Raw genomic sequence first — 18,902 nt, forward strand, 5'->3', positions numbered from 1 at the left:
CGCGGCGTTGGGCGCAAACCCCGCCTTCTCTTTCCCCACGCGGCACCCCAATTGGCCGAGCGGTTGCTAGGAGACCGTTCAACAAGGGGCCTGGGAGACGCTGCAGCTGCTACCTCTCTCTTCCCACCCACCCACCCCCCGCCCCCTCAGCCAGCCAGAAGCGCTCTGTCTCCTCACCTGTTGCGGCCTCCGCCTTCGTTTAGCTTGCTGGAGATAACCCCGAAGCAAGACCGCGGTATCTCGACTGACCGTGGGCTTGTTATCCCCGAGGCAGTGATATAGTCGAAACGCTCGCATTTAAGTTGCCACAGTACTTTTCTTAGGTATTTCTGCGTCCTCTGAAGCTTGTCGCAGAAGTTATTGTTAGGTTATTGGCTAAGACTCCTAAGGCGAGGAAAGCGCTCAGAAGGTCTTACTGAAAGGATTTGTGAGGGGAGGGGTTAGCTTTAGGAAAAGAGGATTGGAGTGGGGGAGGAGGCGATAGGTTTCCCGTTATTAAAAGTTCTCAGAAAAGAAGATGCACCTGCTGGGTTGAAGTGGGGGGTGGGGGCTTAATTTCCCAGGGAGCTTTTAAGTTTTCAATAATTGCATTTTTGGGATTCACTCAGATCTTAATTTGATCCACGCAGCGGGAGTATTTTCCCACGTGTGGCAGTAATTTGGTCTTCCTTGCAAGTGGATTGAAAAAGAAGGTCACACTGCTGTTGCCACTAACTCTCTGCTCCCGGAAAATTTTTTATTTCCTAGGAAATAGTTAAATCTTTTTTTCTGCCCCTTATAAATGTGACAAATTGCTAGGCATATTTAACTAGCTTTATACAACTTGATATTCCTTGGTGTCTATTGCAGGGGTCTGCAACCTTAAATACTCAAAGAGCCATTTGGCCCCTTTTCCCAGAGAAAAGAAAACACGGGGAGCCACAAAACCTGGGTGGGCATGGCCAACTTGATGTCACTCACTTCCACCAGTCACATGACTCCCTCCTAGCCAGTCTACCCAGCTGGTCATTAGGGCAGAGAACCAGTTGTTAAAAAACACCGGGAACCACAAAATCCTTTTGACATATCTCTCTCCTTCCCTCCCTCCCTCCTTCTATCTCTCTATGTCTCTCTCCTCTCTCTGTATCTCTCTGTCTCTGCCCTGGCCGTTTCTCCAACCCCCGCCGTCACCCTTACCTTCTCAGGCCAGGTGAGGAGTGACTGGGAGGGGAGGGTGAGGTGCGGGGCCAGCCAGTGGTGGGATCACCTGACGGATCCACAGCAGACGGCCCAAAGAGCCACATGCGGCTCTGGAGCCGCAGGTTGCTGACCCCTGGTCTATTCTATTGCAACTCCTACCACTCCAAAAAATGGGAGTTAACTGGCCAGGTGGTTAAGAATTACTATAGCTATGGTTCCATCTAATCAGAAAGGAATAGCATAGAAAAGTTGTTACTTTTGATTCTGTGCTCAGAGATGCTTCTATTAGCTTTGGGCTTCGTAAAAGCTCAGCATGGTGTTTTATGTGGAGGACTACCCTTACACAATTTCTGTTGTTAGCAGTTAGATAATGGTGACAGAGATTGAACTCATCTTCTGGGGCTCCAGAGGAACCTCTTGTGTAAACAACACAATTTCTGAGGTTTTTGCCCAATAGTGTTTGAGACACAACCTCTTTTGATGTTTTTCCCCTTTAAATCATTAATTAAAGCATTTTGGACTGCAAAATTTGAACGAATGACCATTGAATAGCAGTAAAGAAATCCACTTAGTGATCACTTGGATTTTTGCAACCCAGATCTGGTCCCCTAATTGAGATAATATGAATAATTCACTTAAGATTTTTAATAGGATAACATTCTTCAATTGTATATGGGAATTACTTTTCCATCACACAATAACCGTAGAATCCTTCCTGGAACTATAAGTATTCTCTATATAAAAATAACTGGGTAAAAATGAAATTTGGTATGAATCTGTGATGCATAATTCAGCTTTTTCAAGATATACAGATGAGACAGTAGTAGTTATCACAAACTGCATAAAATTTAGATAGCATAGTCCAACATAATCCCTAATAACTATGATACAGTTTATTTCTGAAGAAATAAACTACTTTTATGAGCTCTTAATAGATCAGTGAAGGAACACAGCCAAATCCTATGCATAGTTGTTCACTTATAAATCCTACTCATGTGATCTGTTAAATAACTGCTATAGGGCAGCAGCATTTATAATTTATGCTTTCAGTTCAATTTATTTCTGAGTAAATGTATTTAATATTAGTCTAAACAGTCAGCTTTGGTTATTATGGCACACAATAATAACTTCCCAGTTATGGTTGCTGATTATTAAATTACAATTTTGAATATTCTTTACTGTTGCTCATGCTATATTTTAGGCTGGGACTTAAAACTGAGTAAGAATTTAAGAGCAATAGGTTTCACACTCTGCATGAGGAATCATTTTATCACAATAATTTTTACTTTATGTAGTACAGTGGCTAAGGTTTTGGACTAGGACAAACAAAATCAAGGTTTACATTTGCACTGGGTAATTGGATAACTTCAGTTACTTTCAGCACAATTTACTTTAAAGAGCTACAAAGGTAAAATTAAAGGATATGCCTATGTAACTGAGAAGAAATTAAATGAGGATGCTTTATTTTTATTATCTAGCTTCTGTATAACTTTACATACTGCCCAACATTTATTTTATCTGAGGTAGTTTTATGAACCATTTTGTAGGAGAGATAAACTTTCGTTCAAAAACCCAAATGAATAATTCTTCCCAGTGAGACAACAGGTGCAGAAATATTCAGGTAACCCACAGTTAATGACCTATGACTTAATAACTGCTCAAAGTTATTTTAAAAATTTACTACCTGTCCTCAAAGTTATAACTGCTGCACCCTTCCCTGTGATCTTATGATTGCAGTTTAGATACTTGGCTACCAGCTTGCATTTATACCAGTTGCGGCACCCTGCATCACATGACCATGATTTACTATGTTTTTGTTGTTTTCTGGAAGATATCTGTAAAAAAACATTTGCCCAATGACATGTGGGTTACTTAATGAGCACATGATTTACTTAACTGTTGTAAAAGTAGTCATAAAATTGAGTCAGGTAAATTCCAGGGTTAATTAGTTACCTATATATGCAGCAGATTTCAATGAAAAGTTGAATTAAAATATAAAAGTATAGTATGTATAAGTAAAAAAATAATTACCTGCTCAAAGATTTCTGTTCTAGAAGCCAATCTACTAAACATAGTGCAATTACCAAAATTATAGAAAGTTTTTGTGTATAAACTCTATAAAGAAAATTATGGGGAATTTCAGAAATGTTCTGTATCTTCAATATTATTGAATATAAGAGCTGCAATTCTTGATATAGTTTAATGATCAAACTTATATAGTACATGTTTTGGATGTGCTTTGGATGTGCTATAATAATACTAACTCCCAGAATGGTTGCTGATTATTAAATGTTTTGCTCTTTGAACCTATTCCCTCAGTTGTACTTGTTTTATGGCAGAGACTTTGGACCAGCTATCTACTATGTTTCTATCAGGAAGTGAGATCTAGCTGATTACTGTCAAGCCCCATTATTTAAAAGTGCTAATTGTGCACAAAGACTTAAAAAGAAATACTGTGACCCACTTCACCTGAAGTAGATTTGATTATCACTTCTATAGTTATGAGCAGAGTGTCATATAGTAGATTCTGGGATTGGAGTGTTCATATAGTAGATTCTGGGATTCTGCCACTTTGAATCTGAACAAATTATATATGTAGTTATATTTTATAACATTCAACTGCTGCAGTATTTTTACACTGTTTACACAGAATTAGCTGTGTGTTTGAAAAATATTTTGTAATCCCCCCCCCCCCAAAGTACTGTGTAGATCCAGTCTTCAATGTATCAATATTATTTCAAATCATATATATCATCTATCTATAAAACTCTTGTGTCTTTCTCTCTTTCTCTGCCTGACATGTACTTAGATGCTGGATGGAAATGTGAACACTGGAAAAAACAACAACTCTCATATATCATCTCACTTGCTCAGCCTCTCTCTGCATATCAATGTTCAGTCCTGCACATTGGCAATAGAAATCAGAACATCAAATATATGCTGGCTGGAAATGATCTAAAAGTTGACCCACACTCTGTCAAGGACCTAGGAGTACTCATTTCAAAAGATCTAAGTCCCAGAGCTCATTGTAACATCATTGCAAAAAAGGCATTAAGAGTTGTCAAGGTTATTTTACGAAGTTTTCTCTCTGGTAACACTATATTTCAAACTAGGGCATACAAAACCTTTGCCAGACCTATCCTTGAATACTGCTCACCTGCCTGGAACCCTCACTGTATTTCAGACATCAATACATTAGAGAGGGTCCAGAGATATTTTACTAGAAGAGTACACAAATCCTCTGCTCGAAATAAAATTCCCTATACCACCAGGCTTGAAATGTTAGGCCTGGATAGCCTTGAACTACAACATCTATGTTCCAACCTAAGCTTAGTACACAAGATTATTTATCATAACATCCTATCTGTTAATGATTACTTTAACTTCAACCGTAATAACACCAGGGCTATCAATAGATTCAAACTCAATGTAATTCGCTCTAATCTTGATTGTAGGAAATATGACTTCTGCAATAGAGTAGTAAATGTCTGGAACACTCTACCTGATCCTGTTGTTAGTCTCTCTAACCCCCATACCTTTTACCTTAAACTGTCTATCGTGGACCTTTCATGTTTCTTAAGAGGTCCCTAAGGGGGCGGGCATAAGCGCACCAGCGTGCCTACCGTCCCTGTCCTACTGTTCCCATTTATATGTACTCGTGTTTATGGCTATGTTTTGCTTATTTATATCCTTTTATTTGTGCCAAAAAAAAAATAATGTGTCCATGTCTATGTCTATACTGTTACTTGTTTCCTTGTACTTGTTGACAAATAAATATCCATTATAATTATATATATCTATACAGATAATAATTTATATACTGCTAAAATTGCCATGTCTATAATCTTTAACTGGGTCATAGGGTGTACCATTGGGCAAAATCTTTTGAACCGAGATAACTCAAATGGCTAACTTACAGAATGCATCCAAAAAGACTCTCGTGGAATTTAAATTTGGCAATTTCATTAAATATTTTAAAGCGTTTTATGACATAATATGGAATGTCATAAAACATTTCCTGTGCTGATCTTTGACTATGCTACACAATTCAAATGGGCTATTTTCAAGGCAAATACATATCTGAATGTCTCCCAACCTTTCCAGTGAATGCAGTGCATTACAGGTAGTCCTCAACTTATGACCACAGTTGAATTTAAAATTTCCATTGCTAAGCAAGACAATTGTTAAGTGAGTTTTGCCCCATTTTACGACCTGTCTTACTGCAGTTGTTAAGTTAGTAACGTGGTTAAGCGAACCTGGCTTCCCAATTGACTTTGCTTGTCTGAAAGTTGTAAAAAGTGATCACATGACCCTGGGACTCTGCATCTGTCATAAATACATGCCAGTTGCCAAACTTCCAAATTTTGATCATGTGACAACGGAGATGCTGCAATGGTACATGAAAAACATACGTTTTTCAATGTTACAATGGCTGTAAGTTGAAGACAACTTTGAATGTTACAATGGCTGTAAGTTGAAGACGACCTGTAGAAGTTCTGTCATTGTTGAAGACATTGAGGAAACTGTAAAGAAATATCTCTGAAGCAATGACCCAACAGGGAGTGGTTCATCTAATCCATATATTACTAAGATTTTCTTTCCTGTAACTTTTAACTGGGCAAAATAGTACACCACAGATCAATAATTTTTGGACCAGGGCACTCAAATGGCTAATTTATAGAATGTATTCAAAATCTTAGGCTGGATTTTGGATTATGATTCCTATTTTTAATGTAAATGGCAAAAGTGTACATGCAATATGCAATTCTAAACTCAATCCTTCAAAACCAATACAAAGGATTTGTGATTGATTTTACAAAACCCGGAGTTACCATATTTACCAAGTTAACCACAAATAAATTGTAGAGGATTCAGAAGTGACTACTGTAATCAAAGTCACAGATTAGTCATGTGTACAAATCATGTACAAGTCTAATCCCTATTTGCACATAATGCAGTTCACTGGAATAATTTCTGAGCTCATTAATTTTGTTATTGTGAAGGCAATTGTTGAATGACACCAAAATGAGGTGTTTATAAATGCTGTGGAAAACTAGCCTTTTCTGTTTTCCATTAATTTTAATGTAAAAAGCAAATTAACATGCCATTTATAGGTTTGTTATAATTAAGTTTTTAAAGAAAGCTCTGGTAGTTAATTTTTAAAATGGCTATGATTATTGCTGTGGAGATAATAGAGCTTTTTTCTCATAGATAACATTTCTTATTTTAAACCCAAGTAATTAAATGCTTTCTAGTTTTTTTTCCAATATACTTAAAAGAGAATATGAAAAATACTAGAAAAACGATCTTACTTACCTAACATTTTGAGTTCCTAAGATACAGTTATTTTAAAAAATTAATAAAAGAAAGTACATATTTTCATATATTCATGAGATGTTAAGAATGTGTCTTTATCTGCATAGGCGATTAGAAAGGTGGTTTTTAACACACTTTAATCATATGGGAAAGTCCTAAGAATGAACATTTAATAACCGTAGAATATGTGAATAAATACATTATCTATTGAAACTAAAATACTTTGCAGCAGATTAACCATTCAACATAGTTTGAATTTTAGACTCTTATTGTATATGTGTGATGATCAGCTGACAAATATAGGGCAAGAGGTTGCATGTTGGGGTAAAAGTGATTTGTACTACGTCAGGCAACCCACCTCGTTGATTGAACAAGTATTGGGTAAGTTGCACAATGGAGTACTGTCTTCATCCCACCATAGCTATTCCTCAACTTATAGCCATTAGTTTAGTGGCTGTTCAAAGTTACAACAACATAAAAAAAGTGACTTACAATGGTCCTTGCACTTACAACTATTACAGCATCCCCATGGTCATATGAACACAATTCAAGCACTTGGTAACATTCAAGCCAGTGGTGGGTTGCCCCCAGTTAGCACCGGTTCTGTAGAACCGATAGTAAAACCGGCGGGAGGCTCTGCCCACCAACGTCATCAAAACACTTCTGCATATGCACAGAAGAGTGCGCGAGCAAAGCGAGCCCGCATGCGCGGCCCCGCTGCAAACCAGTAGTAAAGGTAAGTAGAACCCACCCCTGATTCAAGCACATGTATTATATGGTTGCAGTGTCCTGGGTATGTGTGATTGCCCTTTGTGACCTTCCCAGCTGTCTTCCGATAAGGAGAGTTAATGGGGAAAGCCAGATTCACTTAACAACTGCATAATTCACGCAACAATGCAGTGGTAAAGAAGAAGATAAAATCTGGTGCCATGTGGATTAGCAATGGAAATTCTGGTCCCAATTATGGTTGTAAATTGAAGACTACCTTGATAGCATATGACCACCCATACCAGCTGACTGATGCTGGATGCAGTGAGAGGAATAGTTCACTTTCTCCGTTTATGCAATGCAGTAGATTTACTTTCATATTATAGAGCACAGCACATATGTCTGCTGCACTTTAGCAGCTAACAAACACAGCGTGAGATTATTCATTTGTGTGCCACACAATCCCCGATGTATCTGTGAGGTCATTTTAGTCCTTCAAAAAAGTAATCATGTTGAAAACTGGATTTATTGGCCATTTTAATGTCATTCTAAAAAAGTGATAGTTCAGGCTGAAAATTATGTTGACCCACTCTTCTGAAAAAGCAATAAACTTTCCTTAAAATAACTTGTTTAAATGTGTTATTCTAATTGCATTTTGCAACCCACTACCTGTCAGTTATTAATCATACTAATCTCTCTTTCTAAGTTAAATACACTTCTTTAAATAAATATGTAACTTTAATTATAGAAAACCTTTGTAGAAAACCCTCACAATGGAGCAATACTATATAAAGCTTTTTAATTAAATTACAAAGGAAAAGGTACAATGAATTTTAAAAGGTTAACTATCAATACATAACCAAAATAAATTTGACTTAATTTTGGAATTTTGTATCAGTTTTCAAATTAAATTATATATTCATAACATCTTAAATGTATTAAAATTATCCCCTTTATTTTATTCTGCCAAACTGATAATCAAAAGAGTATTATGAATATATACTATAACTTTTAAGAGACCAGCAGAAAACCAATAAGCACAATACCATTACTATTAAAAGGGTAGGAGAGGGGAAGGTCAGGAAAGCCATCAAAATTATGTTATAAAGAGATGTCTATGGAGATTCTCAGTCATCCAGGTCATAGTTGTCCAAAGGTGCTATCTCAGCAATTTACCTTTATGATATTTCTCCTGGCAATATACATTTGTCCTTGGTTGAAAGCTGATTCAGATTTCAACACAGTTTTATTTCACTTTTCCTTGGAAATACTTGGCCAGTCTCAGAAATAGTACCCTGGCTTAGAATGGGCCCATACTTCAATTTAGTAAAGCTTGTTGTATGTATGTTTGTGCCAAGAAGTTAAAGTCAGTTGTAAATTGCATTAATTGACACGGATAGAGGTTATTCTCTAAATACAAACTATAATTTGTGGAAGACAGATTGAAGTGTGGGAGGATAAAGAGTAAAATTCCTGCTCTCAACCATGCATTCTTAATGCATGTTTGCCCAATCTCTTTCTCCGCCATGAATTTTCAGTTGCATTGATATAATTCACGCATCCAATTTTGATTCAAATATTTATAAATATTTAAATTAATAATGTAAATATCTTTACATTATTTTTAAGTAAGAGAAATCTTATATTTAGCTCATGCCATGTTGTATTATATAGATTTAGAGCAGCAGAATCAATGCTTTTCATAGTATTTTAAAAATAGAAAATCCTCACACCAAAACTTTAAGAACATATTAACATTTGAGAAAAAATGTTCAAAAATACTGACTACTTGATGTTTTAGCCTATGACTTTTTTGAGAATGTACCCATAGTTTATATGAAATTATATCTTGTCAAAAGTGGAAGAGAAGAACATTGGTAAAGGGAGCGGCATTTAATTAACCACTTTGCTTAACATGCCTGGCACATATGAAATCAGAATATTCCAATTCTTCAGAAAGCCAAAATGGAGGTAGTAATACAGGGACTAGGAATGGGTATAGCAAATTTAATGCTGATACAGATTTGCTGACTCAAGGAATGGGTGAATAGAAATTTAACTCAACAGTGGTGAAAAGCTCTAGGCTTTGGAGGAAGAAAATAAAGTTCAAACATAGGTTGTTTATTTTAATTGTGCAGAGCCAGAGTTTTGCTGAACGACACAGATAGACAAACATAGCGATCCACAGAAATTTATGGCAAATGGTACGAACTTTTTATGACGGCTCTTTGCTGGAGTTTAAAACCTCACCACTGCCAAAATGGATTTCTTTTTCCTAGTTCTGTGATGATTTATCTGAACCTGGAACGAAATTGTTTCTGTCTTTTTCATGGCTGCAGCTCAGCAGAATTTGTGAACTTTTCCTGCCTCTCTTTTGGCTCACCATCTGGAGCCTATTCAGGTTTCTGCATTGTTCAGGAGATATCTTCCCCTTTCAGCCTCCTCCAGCTGTCATAGCTGCACACAATCATGGTTAGACATACTGGAAAAAGCACCAGGTTCCAAAAATCCTACCACAATACCCTTTCATCTTTACAGCTTATAAGAGAATATAAAATGCAGGAGGAAAGAGTTTTATACAGCTCAAAAGTTGTTTCTCTCAGCAAATGCTTTTTAGGATGTTTTTGTTTTGTAAATGAGTAGACAAATGTATGAAATGTGAACTTAAGGTGTAGATGGGAAATTTAATCCTTTGAGGATTAAAAAGAATATTTTTTCAAGAAGAATGTTTTTTCAAAGATCTATGATAGTTCAGGAGTAGGAAAAAGGATTAAAGGTTTTTTGGGTTTTTTTGCATCCTCTTGTTCAAATGAAGGTGGCCAACTAGCTCATGGATTTCTAAGAATCTTCTCAATATTTCAAGGTAGAAAATTTTCAAACTGTTTTGTGAGGATTTGGAGAAAAGAAATGATAGTGAGATGGAAAAGCCTATTTTTGACAGTTGTTGTTTGAAAGTTGTTAACTTTTTTTTTTTGTAAACAAGTTTATTAGAATTTTCTTTCATCATACATATTTTATGAACAGAGTGTTGACTGAGTCACATCTTATACATCTTATATACATTATTCTTTATAATCTATTCCAATCTTCCCATTTTTTCCATATCCATCTCTTTTATATAATTCTTTATCACAAATTAATCATTTTTCACCATATCTTGTTATTTCAGCTTCTGCCATATTCTTTTCTTTTTCCAAGACCATTTTACATGTTTCCAATTTCAGCCATAATATTCTTTTTCCATACTTCATCTTATCTTAATTTCTTAATACAAAATACATAAACAATATCACTATCCGCCCTTAATTCCTAATCTCTTACAATAACATCAATTATTTATCTTATTTCTCCACTAGAGAATATATTTCTCAAAATTCCCATCCCACTTTTTAACATTTCAACTTTGTCTCTTAATTTAAATTGTCTTCAAAATTAAACCAAATTGCCATTTCACATTTCATCTGCTATTCTGTTTTACTATAAGCAATATCCATCATCATATTCAAATCTTACATTAAAACCCTTTAACTTAGTTGACCATCCACAATTAATAATATTAATACAGTTTCCTTAAATTTACTAGTATATACCTTATTTCCCTTCCTCCTTTCCACTAATCTTCCCTTCTTTAACCATTTTCTCTTGGTCTTTCCAAACTTCCACTTCTTGATAGTTTTCTTCGTTTATCCTTTTTCTTTTCTTTTTTTATATATTTATTATATCTTTTCTTCTGAATCCTTTTTCTCACTTTTAGATATATTATTTGAGTAATTTTCCCCAAGCTTTTTCCTAATCTCTTTCCATTATTTCCCTCTTTACACTTTGATTGATTCTTTTTTGGGGGATGTTCCCCCATCCATTCTTTTTTTGCCACTGTAAATCCAAATGAAATCATCTAACTGCTTTTTGCATTCAATTCCTTTCCCTTCAATATTATTTTCTTGCTCATTTATGTTCTTTTTTACCACCTCCCCTATTTCCAGTTCTGGGTGTGCCAGCAAAATTTCTGACTTTTTATTACCCTTTAGTGATTCACACATATTTTTAAACATTTCAGTTAATTCCTCACACATCCAAGACTCCATATTGCCAATTTAAAAAATTGTTAACCTTTTTGAATTATGTCACATTTGATTAAAATTTAAAATCCATATAATCTCTTTTATTTTCAAATAATGTCCAATCCAAGTAGTTATCCAGTCCACTCCAAGTTAAAGTTTTGTTATCTTCCACAGCCATTGAGAATCAAAGCCAAGCAATGTAGAAAGACAAATACTCCTTAAAAGTTCTCCCAGTTTCCAAATTATCTTTTACTAGTCAAGGTCACAGCTGTACTTTCTCTTCTATCTTCCAACAAATATTGCAGTACTCTCTTTCCACCAGCAGATGTCTCTCTCAAATCCACAATATTCTCTAACCAACTAAATGTCAAAGCTGTCAAAAATATTTTAAATCCACATAAAAAATACTTTTCCTTAGGTTCTTTTCTTTTATTATTTTTAGTTTCTCCAGATCCAATTATTGATATGAAAAACTTTCCTGGGCTTTAGTATTTTAGCTTCTTTTTTGTTCTTTTCCCTCCATAGAATTTCCCAAATGCCAATTAGCTGCTTATTTCAGCTCCGGGACACCTTTTAATGTTCCAATTCAACATTTTCTTTTACCTGTGAGTTGGCCAATCATTCACCCGGTACCAGCACTCCATTCAAACACCGCTTCTGCACAAAAACTTAGTCCAGTTGCCCCAGCTTCAGAGCGATCATTTTATAATGGCCGCCACCCCCGCTGCCAGTCTGAAGAGCTGCCTCCAACGTTTTGAGGAATTTGCCTGTTCCTCTTGGTCTTTCGAGATGCCTCTCCTTCTTCATCATCCCTAGAGGATGGGTCTGGTCCGAAAAAACCCCCGACAACGGTTTGTCTGGCTGGATTTTCGCAGAGCTCATCAGAGCCCACTATTTTTCCAGCCAGTCTTGCTGACACACTTCCGGTTTCTCCTAAAAGTTGTTACTCTTGATTATGAAAATGTTAAGAATAATATATTATCTTCTGCACAACAATTCCAATTCTATTTTGAAAGAAAGGAGCAAGACCATTTTTAAATTGCTTATTTTCCAGGTATTCTTTACCATAGGTTGAGCAGTTCCTCAAAGAAAAAACAGTCCAGTTGCCATTTGAAGACAAAAAAAACAAACAAAACCCAAATACCTTTGAGACATCTCCTCCTTTATTTTTCTTGTAGGGGTACTTAGCTAATCTTTTCAAAGAAACATAAAAACGCCGTACATTTCGGTGAACTTCAGTAAGGATATTTTCAGACAGAGGGTCTCTCATATTCTTCAAAATACATTCTGAGCTATTATATCTTTTTCTCCTTTGTAGATTTTCTTTGGAAAAAACATGAAGTCTAGCAGATTCATATTAATATATTTTTAAGATACATTCATATTTCTTTCTTACATTTACCTTTGCGGCTTTATTTTTTATTTGGTCAGTAGGATTATGAATTATGACTTTGTAGCAGTAGAGACCTTGAGTATTCAAAACAGTACCCATCCCTGCAAATGTAGTGATCTTGTGAAACCATGGTCTGTTTAGGGAGGAAAACAGTGATCAAATTAAATGTATGTGTCTTACATATTCCTTCCTTGAGGAAAACCACAAGAACCTAGATAATTCTATAGATATGAAATTGTACTTCTAAGACTATTAAATAAATAAATAAATAAATAATTTTATTTCTATACCGCCCTTCTCCCGAAGGACTCAGGGCGGTGTACAGCCAATTTAAAAACACAACACACAACAATAATTAAAAATTAAAATAATTACATAGATTTGGCCGATTTAAAACCCCAAACATTTAAAATACCCCAATTAAAATTATTAAGTTGATAGCCCTGCCTGGCGGAACAACAGGGTCTTCAGTGCGCAACGAAATACTCGGAGGTCGGAGATCTTGCGTATTTCCGGGGGCAGTTCATTCCACAGGGCTGGGGCTCCCACAGAAAAGGCCCTCCCCCTGGGTGTCGCCAGCCGACATAACTTGGCTGATGGCACCCTGAGGAGACCCTCTCTGTGGGAGCGGACTGGTCGGTGGGAGGCTATTGGTGGCAGAAGACGGTCTCGAAGGTACCCGGGTCCTATGCCATGGAGTGCTTTAAAGGTGGTAACCAACACCTTGAATCGCACCCGGAAGACCACTGGGAGCCAGTGCAGCTCGCGCAGGAGGGGTGTCACGCGGGCACAACGAGTTGCGCCCATAACCACCCGCGCGGCCGCATTCTGGACCAGTTGGAGCCTCCGAGTGCTCTTCAAGGGGAGCCCCATGTAGAGAGCATTACAATAGTCCAGCCGGGAGGTGACAAGGGCATGAGTGACCGTGCGCAAGGCGTCCCGGTCCAGAAAGGGCTGCAACTGGCGGATCAGGCGAACCTGATAAAAGGCCCCCCTGGCCACGGCCGTCATATGCTCTTCTAAAGACAGCCGTGCGTCCAGGAGGACACCCAGATTGCGAGCCCTCTCTGTGGGGGGCAAAGATTCACCCCCAATAGTCAGCGATGGCACCTGCTGACTATATCGGGACGCCGGCAGCCACAGCCACTCGGTCTTGGACGGGTTGAGTCTGAGCCTGTTCCTCCCCATCCAGACCCGCACGGCCTCCAGGCAGCGAGACATCACATCAAGGGCATCGTTGGGGTGGTCTGGGGTGGAGATGTACAGCTGAGTATCATCAGCGTACAGATGACACTTCACCCCAAAACCACGGATGATCTCACCCAGTGGCTTCACATAAATGTTGAACAGAAGGGGCGAGAGGACCAACCCTTGTGGCACTCCCCATGCGAGATACCTCGAGGTCGACCTCTGCCCCCCTGCCAACACGAACTGCGAGCGGTCGGAGAGGAAGGAGGAGAACCACCACAGAATGGTGCCCCCTATTCCTAACCCTCTTAACCGCCGCAGCATGATACCATGGTCGATGGTATCAAAAGCCGCTGAGAGATCTAATAGGACTAGGACAGAGGAGCAACCCCTGTCCCGAGCCCTCCAGAGATCATCCACCAACGCGACCAATGCCGTTTCTGTGCTGTGCCCCTGCCTGAAGCCCGACTGGCACGGGTCTAGATAGATAGCTTCATCCAGGTGCCCGGGCAGTTGTCGTGCCACCACACTCTCAACAACCTTCGCCACAAAACGAAGGTTGGAGACCGGACGGTAGTTAGCTAATTCAGCCGGGTCCAGGGAAGGCTTCTTGAGGAGGGGCCTCACCACCGCCTCTTTCAAGGCGGTGGGAAAGGCACCCTCACTCAGAGAAGCAGTTATAATCCCCTGGAGCCAGCCTCGTGTAACCTCCCGGGAGGCCAGTACCAACCAGGAGGGACACGGGTCCAATAAACATGTGGCGGCACTAATCCTACCCAGAACCCTGTCCACATCCTCGGGAGCCACAGGATCAAACTCCTCCCAGATAATATTCTCAAGGCCTGCCCCTGTCTCCTCCCCTGGACTCATCCAATCGGAGTCCAAGCCATCCCGAATCCGAGCGACTTTATCATGCAGGAATTGCACAAAATCCTCAGCGCGGATTGTGTATTTTGAAATTATTCTTAAGGGAATAGGGTAGATCAAAATACACTGATGGGCAATAATGTTAGAAGGATCAATTTAAACTTTATCAAACTATATGCACATTTCTGAATTCTTCAGATCTCAGGAGATCCATCATTTCAAAAGAGAGGAAAGCTGTCCAATTATGTAGATGAAGCAGTTGCTCTTACATAAGTAATTTCTGAATGTTTCTCCCTCTGCATGACATTTTAGAGGCAGGATGGGGGGGGAGCAAGCTAAAAGGGCAACAGCTGCTCATACATTATCTCTCTTGCTCAACCTCTGTGTGGTTATTCATTGTTATGAATCACCTATATATTACTAAAAGTCTCATGTATAACCTTTAACTGGGTGAAATGGTTCATCATAGGGCAAAACGTTTTTTGCTTCAGATGTCAAATACCTCAGATGGGCTGACTTACTTAATGTGTTCAAAATCTGGAACTCACAATTCCCATGGAATTGAAATTTTCAAATTTAATAAAACATTTTATGATGCAAACATTACCATGAGGCATTTTCTGACATAATATAAAATTTCATAAAACATTTCCTGTGGTCAGTTCTTGATGTCTGATTGTGCTATTCAGTTCAACATGAGCTATTATCAAGGTAGATAAATCTCTGCACATCTCCTGAATTTTTAAGACCTTTTTAATGAAGACACTACTTTAGAAGCTCTGCCATTGTTGAAGGCATTGAGGAACCTTTATGAAAATGATCCCTCCCCCAGAAAAGTGGCAAATGTTCTGCAGGTCAGATGAGGATGAGGGGCTTCACCTGGGCTCACCCAAGTGTTGTGAAATGATGGCAAAAGCCTATATTATAGGTGGAAAGAAGAATGACCAAAAAGGTCATAGGTTGTCTATAGCATAAACAAGCTGATCTGAATGTTAACTCTTTTACAGAGCATATTATTTAATTAAAGCATACATAAAGACAATCCGTGAACATGCCAATATCTAAAACGTTATAATTTTACAGAAAATGTGTGTCAGAAATGTATTTGACAACTTATACTAGGCTGGTGGGGAAATTAGTCCTTTGTTCCTTTGATAAACAGGCTATCTCTGATTCATTCCTGCTACCATGAAGCAGGAGCTTTGGCATAGCAACCAGATGCCTTAAGCATTCTTTATGCAGTTCACACAGTGTGACTCAACTAAATCTGCATTTTGATTTTTGATAAAGTACTGTATAAGGAAGTTACTATTGTTTCTACAGAGCAGTTGCTATAATGATGGAAATCTCCGATTTCAAAATTTTCAATGAGGGAGTTCATTGTGGAATGGATGTATGCATTCATATGTAATATCATCTCATCTGCGAACAATCAGGTAATATGTAGTAAGGCTATAACCAGATCACTGCAATGAATTGGGTAGATTATTTTTTTCTTAAATTTGTTCCCTATTGCCATCAATCTTTTAGACCTTAAGAAATTGTTTTTGATAAGAAAAAGTGGAAAACACAAGACTATGATAAAATTCCCAGTTTAAGGCAATTACATAAAATAGCTTCATCTTTCAGAGGAGGGAGTCAGTCCAGCAAGCTTTAGTGCAGTGAGGTGTTCATAAAGTTGGGGTCCTTTAAAATCAGTATGACTATTGACATTTTTCTCTTTGCATGAGAATTAGAAAAGAGATCTATCAGTAACCATTCACTGACTACAAAAGAGATTCAAGAATTAGTAGAAGAATCATATTTTTGCTGCTTCATTCACTAGATATATGATAATAAATTCCAGCCTTCTAAAAACATTGCATATCTCGGGTCTGAAGTCACAAGGCTGTCAAAGAAACTGGGGATTCATCAGCAAAGAAAAACTGACAAGCATTACTTTTCTATTTTCGTTATTGTAAGTTCCTACTGGATAAATGCTAAATGATCATTACTGTATATTAATAAAAGTATATCCTTTAATAATTTTATTAGAAAATGAAACATTTAAGGAAGATGTTTGGGACTGCAGGTAGTTCTCAGTTTACAATTCATTTAACAACTATTCAAAATTACAATGGCACACTGAAAAAGGTAACTTACAACTGGTCCTCTCACTTATTGCAGCATCCCCATGGTCACATGATCAAAATTTGGGAGTTTGGCAACTGGCATGAATTTATGACAGGGTCACCTGATTACTATTTACAATTTTCCTAGCCAGCTTCTGCATAATCAATAGAGGAATCTGGATTCACTTAACAACCACATGATTCACTTAACAATTGCAATGAATCACTTGGCATCTGTGGCAAAAACAGTTATAAAATTGGGCATGACTCACTTAACAACTGTCTTGCTGAGGAAAGGAAATTCTGATCCCAATTCTGGTCATATGTTGAGAACTACATCTATGGATTGGGGCTTGAGAATGAATGATGTATCAGTCTAGATGGTTTTTTAAGGTTTCTGATATCTTGCCTGAGCAACACATATTTGTGTATATCTGTCACATTGAACTATTATTGTGGCTTAAGCTCAGATGAAATTTCAAACAAGGCAGCTGGGAGCTAACTGGGAGAGAACATATATTTAAAACCATTCATTCAAAATATAGCATAGAAATTATCTGAAACCTGCAGTGGAAATTCTCTCTGTTACCATTGATTCCTGTCTGATCATTCTACAACAGATGCTAAGAAATAATTATACCATTCTTCCCACAGTGCTGATTCAAGCAACAAATGTCAAGCAAATATCTTATTTTAAAAGTGAGGAAATTTCAGTCTCACCATATTTTCCATCTTCATGATCTGACTGCACCATCTGAGGGTTATTTAGATATATCTTCCCCTTGTATTGCTGTGCATAAATCTTTCTTCCATGAACTATAAAGCAACTAGATATTGAAACAGTATAGGATAATGTAATGCATAATAATCAATAACTTTTGAGGATTTGCAATCAAATAAGATTGCAATAAGAGCCTGTAGTACAGTGGACTAAAGCACTGTTATTAACATCTGCTGCTTGCAATTACTGCAAGTTCAAATCTCACCAGGCTCAAGGTTGACTCAGCCTTCCATCCTTTCAAAGGTAGGTGAAATGAGGACCCAGATTGTGGGGGCCATAAACTGACTTTGTATAAATATACAAAAGTATGAAGGCTATTGCTTAACGCATTGTAAGTCGCCCTGAGTCTCTGGAGAAGGGCGGCATATAAATTAAAGCAAAAAAAAAAAATAGCCCCAAAATATCTACCTGAATATACTTCCAAAGCCTGTGTGGCACAATAGTTCAAGTGTGAGACTAAAGAAGTAAGATACAGATTCAAGTCTATCTTCAGTCATGGAAACTCATTAGGTGACCGGTCTGATCACTCTCTTCTAATCCAACCTATGATAGAACTACCGTGAGCATAAAATGGAGATTCTATGTAAGCCATATGAGAATTTGAAGGAAAAATGGGATAATCCAATAAAATAGATAAACCAGTATTATTTCTGCAAAAAAGCAAATGTAGTGAGGGAAAAAGAATGGCACTGTCTGTCTAGTTTTTTATACCTACCCATCACCAAGCAGGAGGGAGTACTGATTACTTCCATGGCTAAACATTGGAAGATTGAGTGGAGCAACAGAAAACTAGTGCCAAAGATGTACAGTAACAGGCACAGCCTGTGCTGTGTGAAAATTGCCTCAAGTCAAGAAATACTTCTTGCATCCTGCTCTATTGGCTTCCTGATTTATCCTTATACAAGTCATATGTTCAAGAGTACATCTCATTGGTTATTACATGCTACTCATACCATGACTTCTTCCCCATTTATTGAATGGCGCTTTGCAGGTAAGACAAGTAAAACAAGTATTATGACTTTTAAGAGGTTTTTTTTTTTAAATCCTGCAATTAACTTTGCAGGACATTGGCCAGAATCCGAATCACTTTGGTGTTATTGGAGGGAAGATTTGCTCCCATGAATTTCTATCTTCTTTCCAACTCTCAATATTAGTTCAATCCAAAGCATGATTAAGGCATTTAAAGTCTGATTCTCATATTTTTTTCATAATTAAAGTAACCAAAAAAAGTGATTTTCATCCACCAATTCCTTTAATAACACCTATATTGAATACAAGTGAGAATTGTGAATTGTGAA

General features: G+C 37.6%; 1 protein-coding gene and 1 long non-coding RNA gene across 2 annotated transcripts in view; one reads left to right on the plus strand and one right to left on the minus strand.

Annotated features, from left to right (window-relative positions):
- The window catches only part of SSX2IP (SSX family member 2 interacting protein), a 30,994-nt gene extending 30,608 nt beyond the window's left edge, over positions 1-386 (minus strand). The window contains exon 1 of the mRNA XM_087889885.1: positions 178-386. The gene's annotated coding sequence lies outside the window, so the exon portion shown is untranslated. The remainder of the gene's footprint in view (positions 1-177) is intronic.
- On the plus strand, positions 238-4,133 carry LOC117677137 (uncharacterized). Its single transcript, XR_004594664.3, has 2 exons — positions 238-323; positions 3,989-4,133. It is a non-coding gene; the product is annotated as an uncharacterized LOC117677137 (long non-coding RNA).
- The last annotated feature ends 14,769 nt before the right edge of the window (positions 4,134-18,902 follow it).

The sequence above is a fragment of the Pantherophis guttatus genome, chromosome 3 (genome assembly GCF_059756535.1).
Source record: "Pantherophis guttatus breed Tessera chromosome 3, ASM5975653v1, whole genome shotgun sequence".
Taxonomy (NCBI): Eukaryota; Metazoa; Chordata; class Lepidosauria; order Squamata; family Colubridae; genus Pantherophis; species Pantherophis guttatus.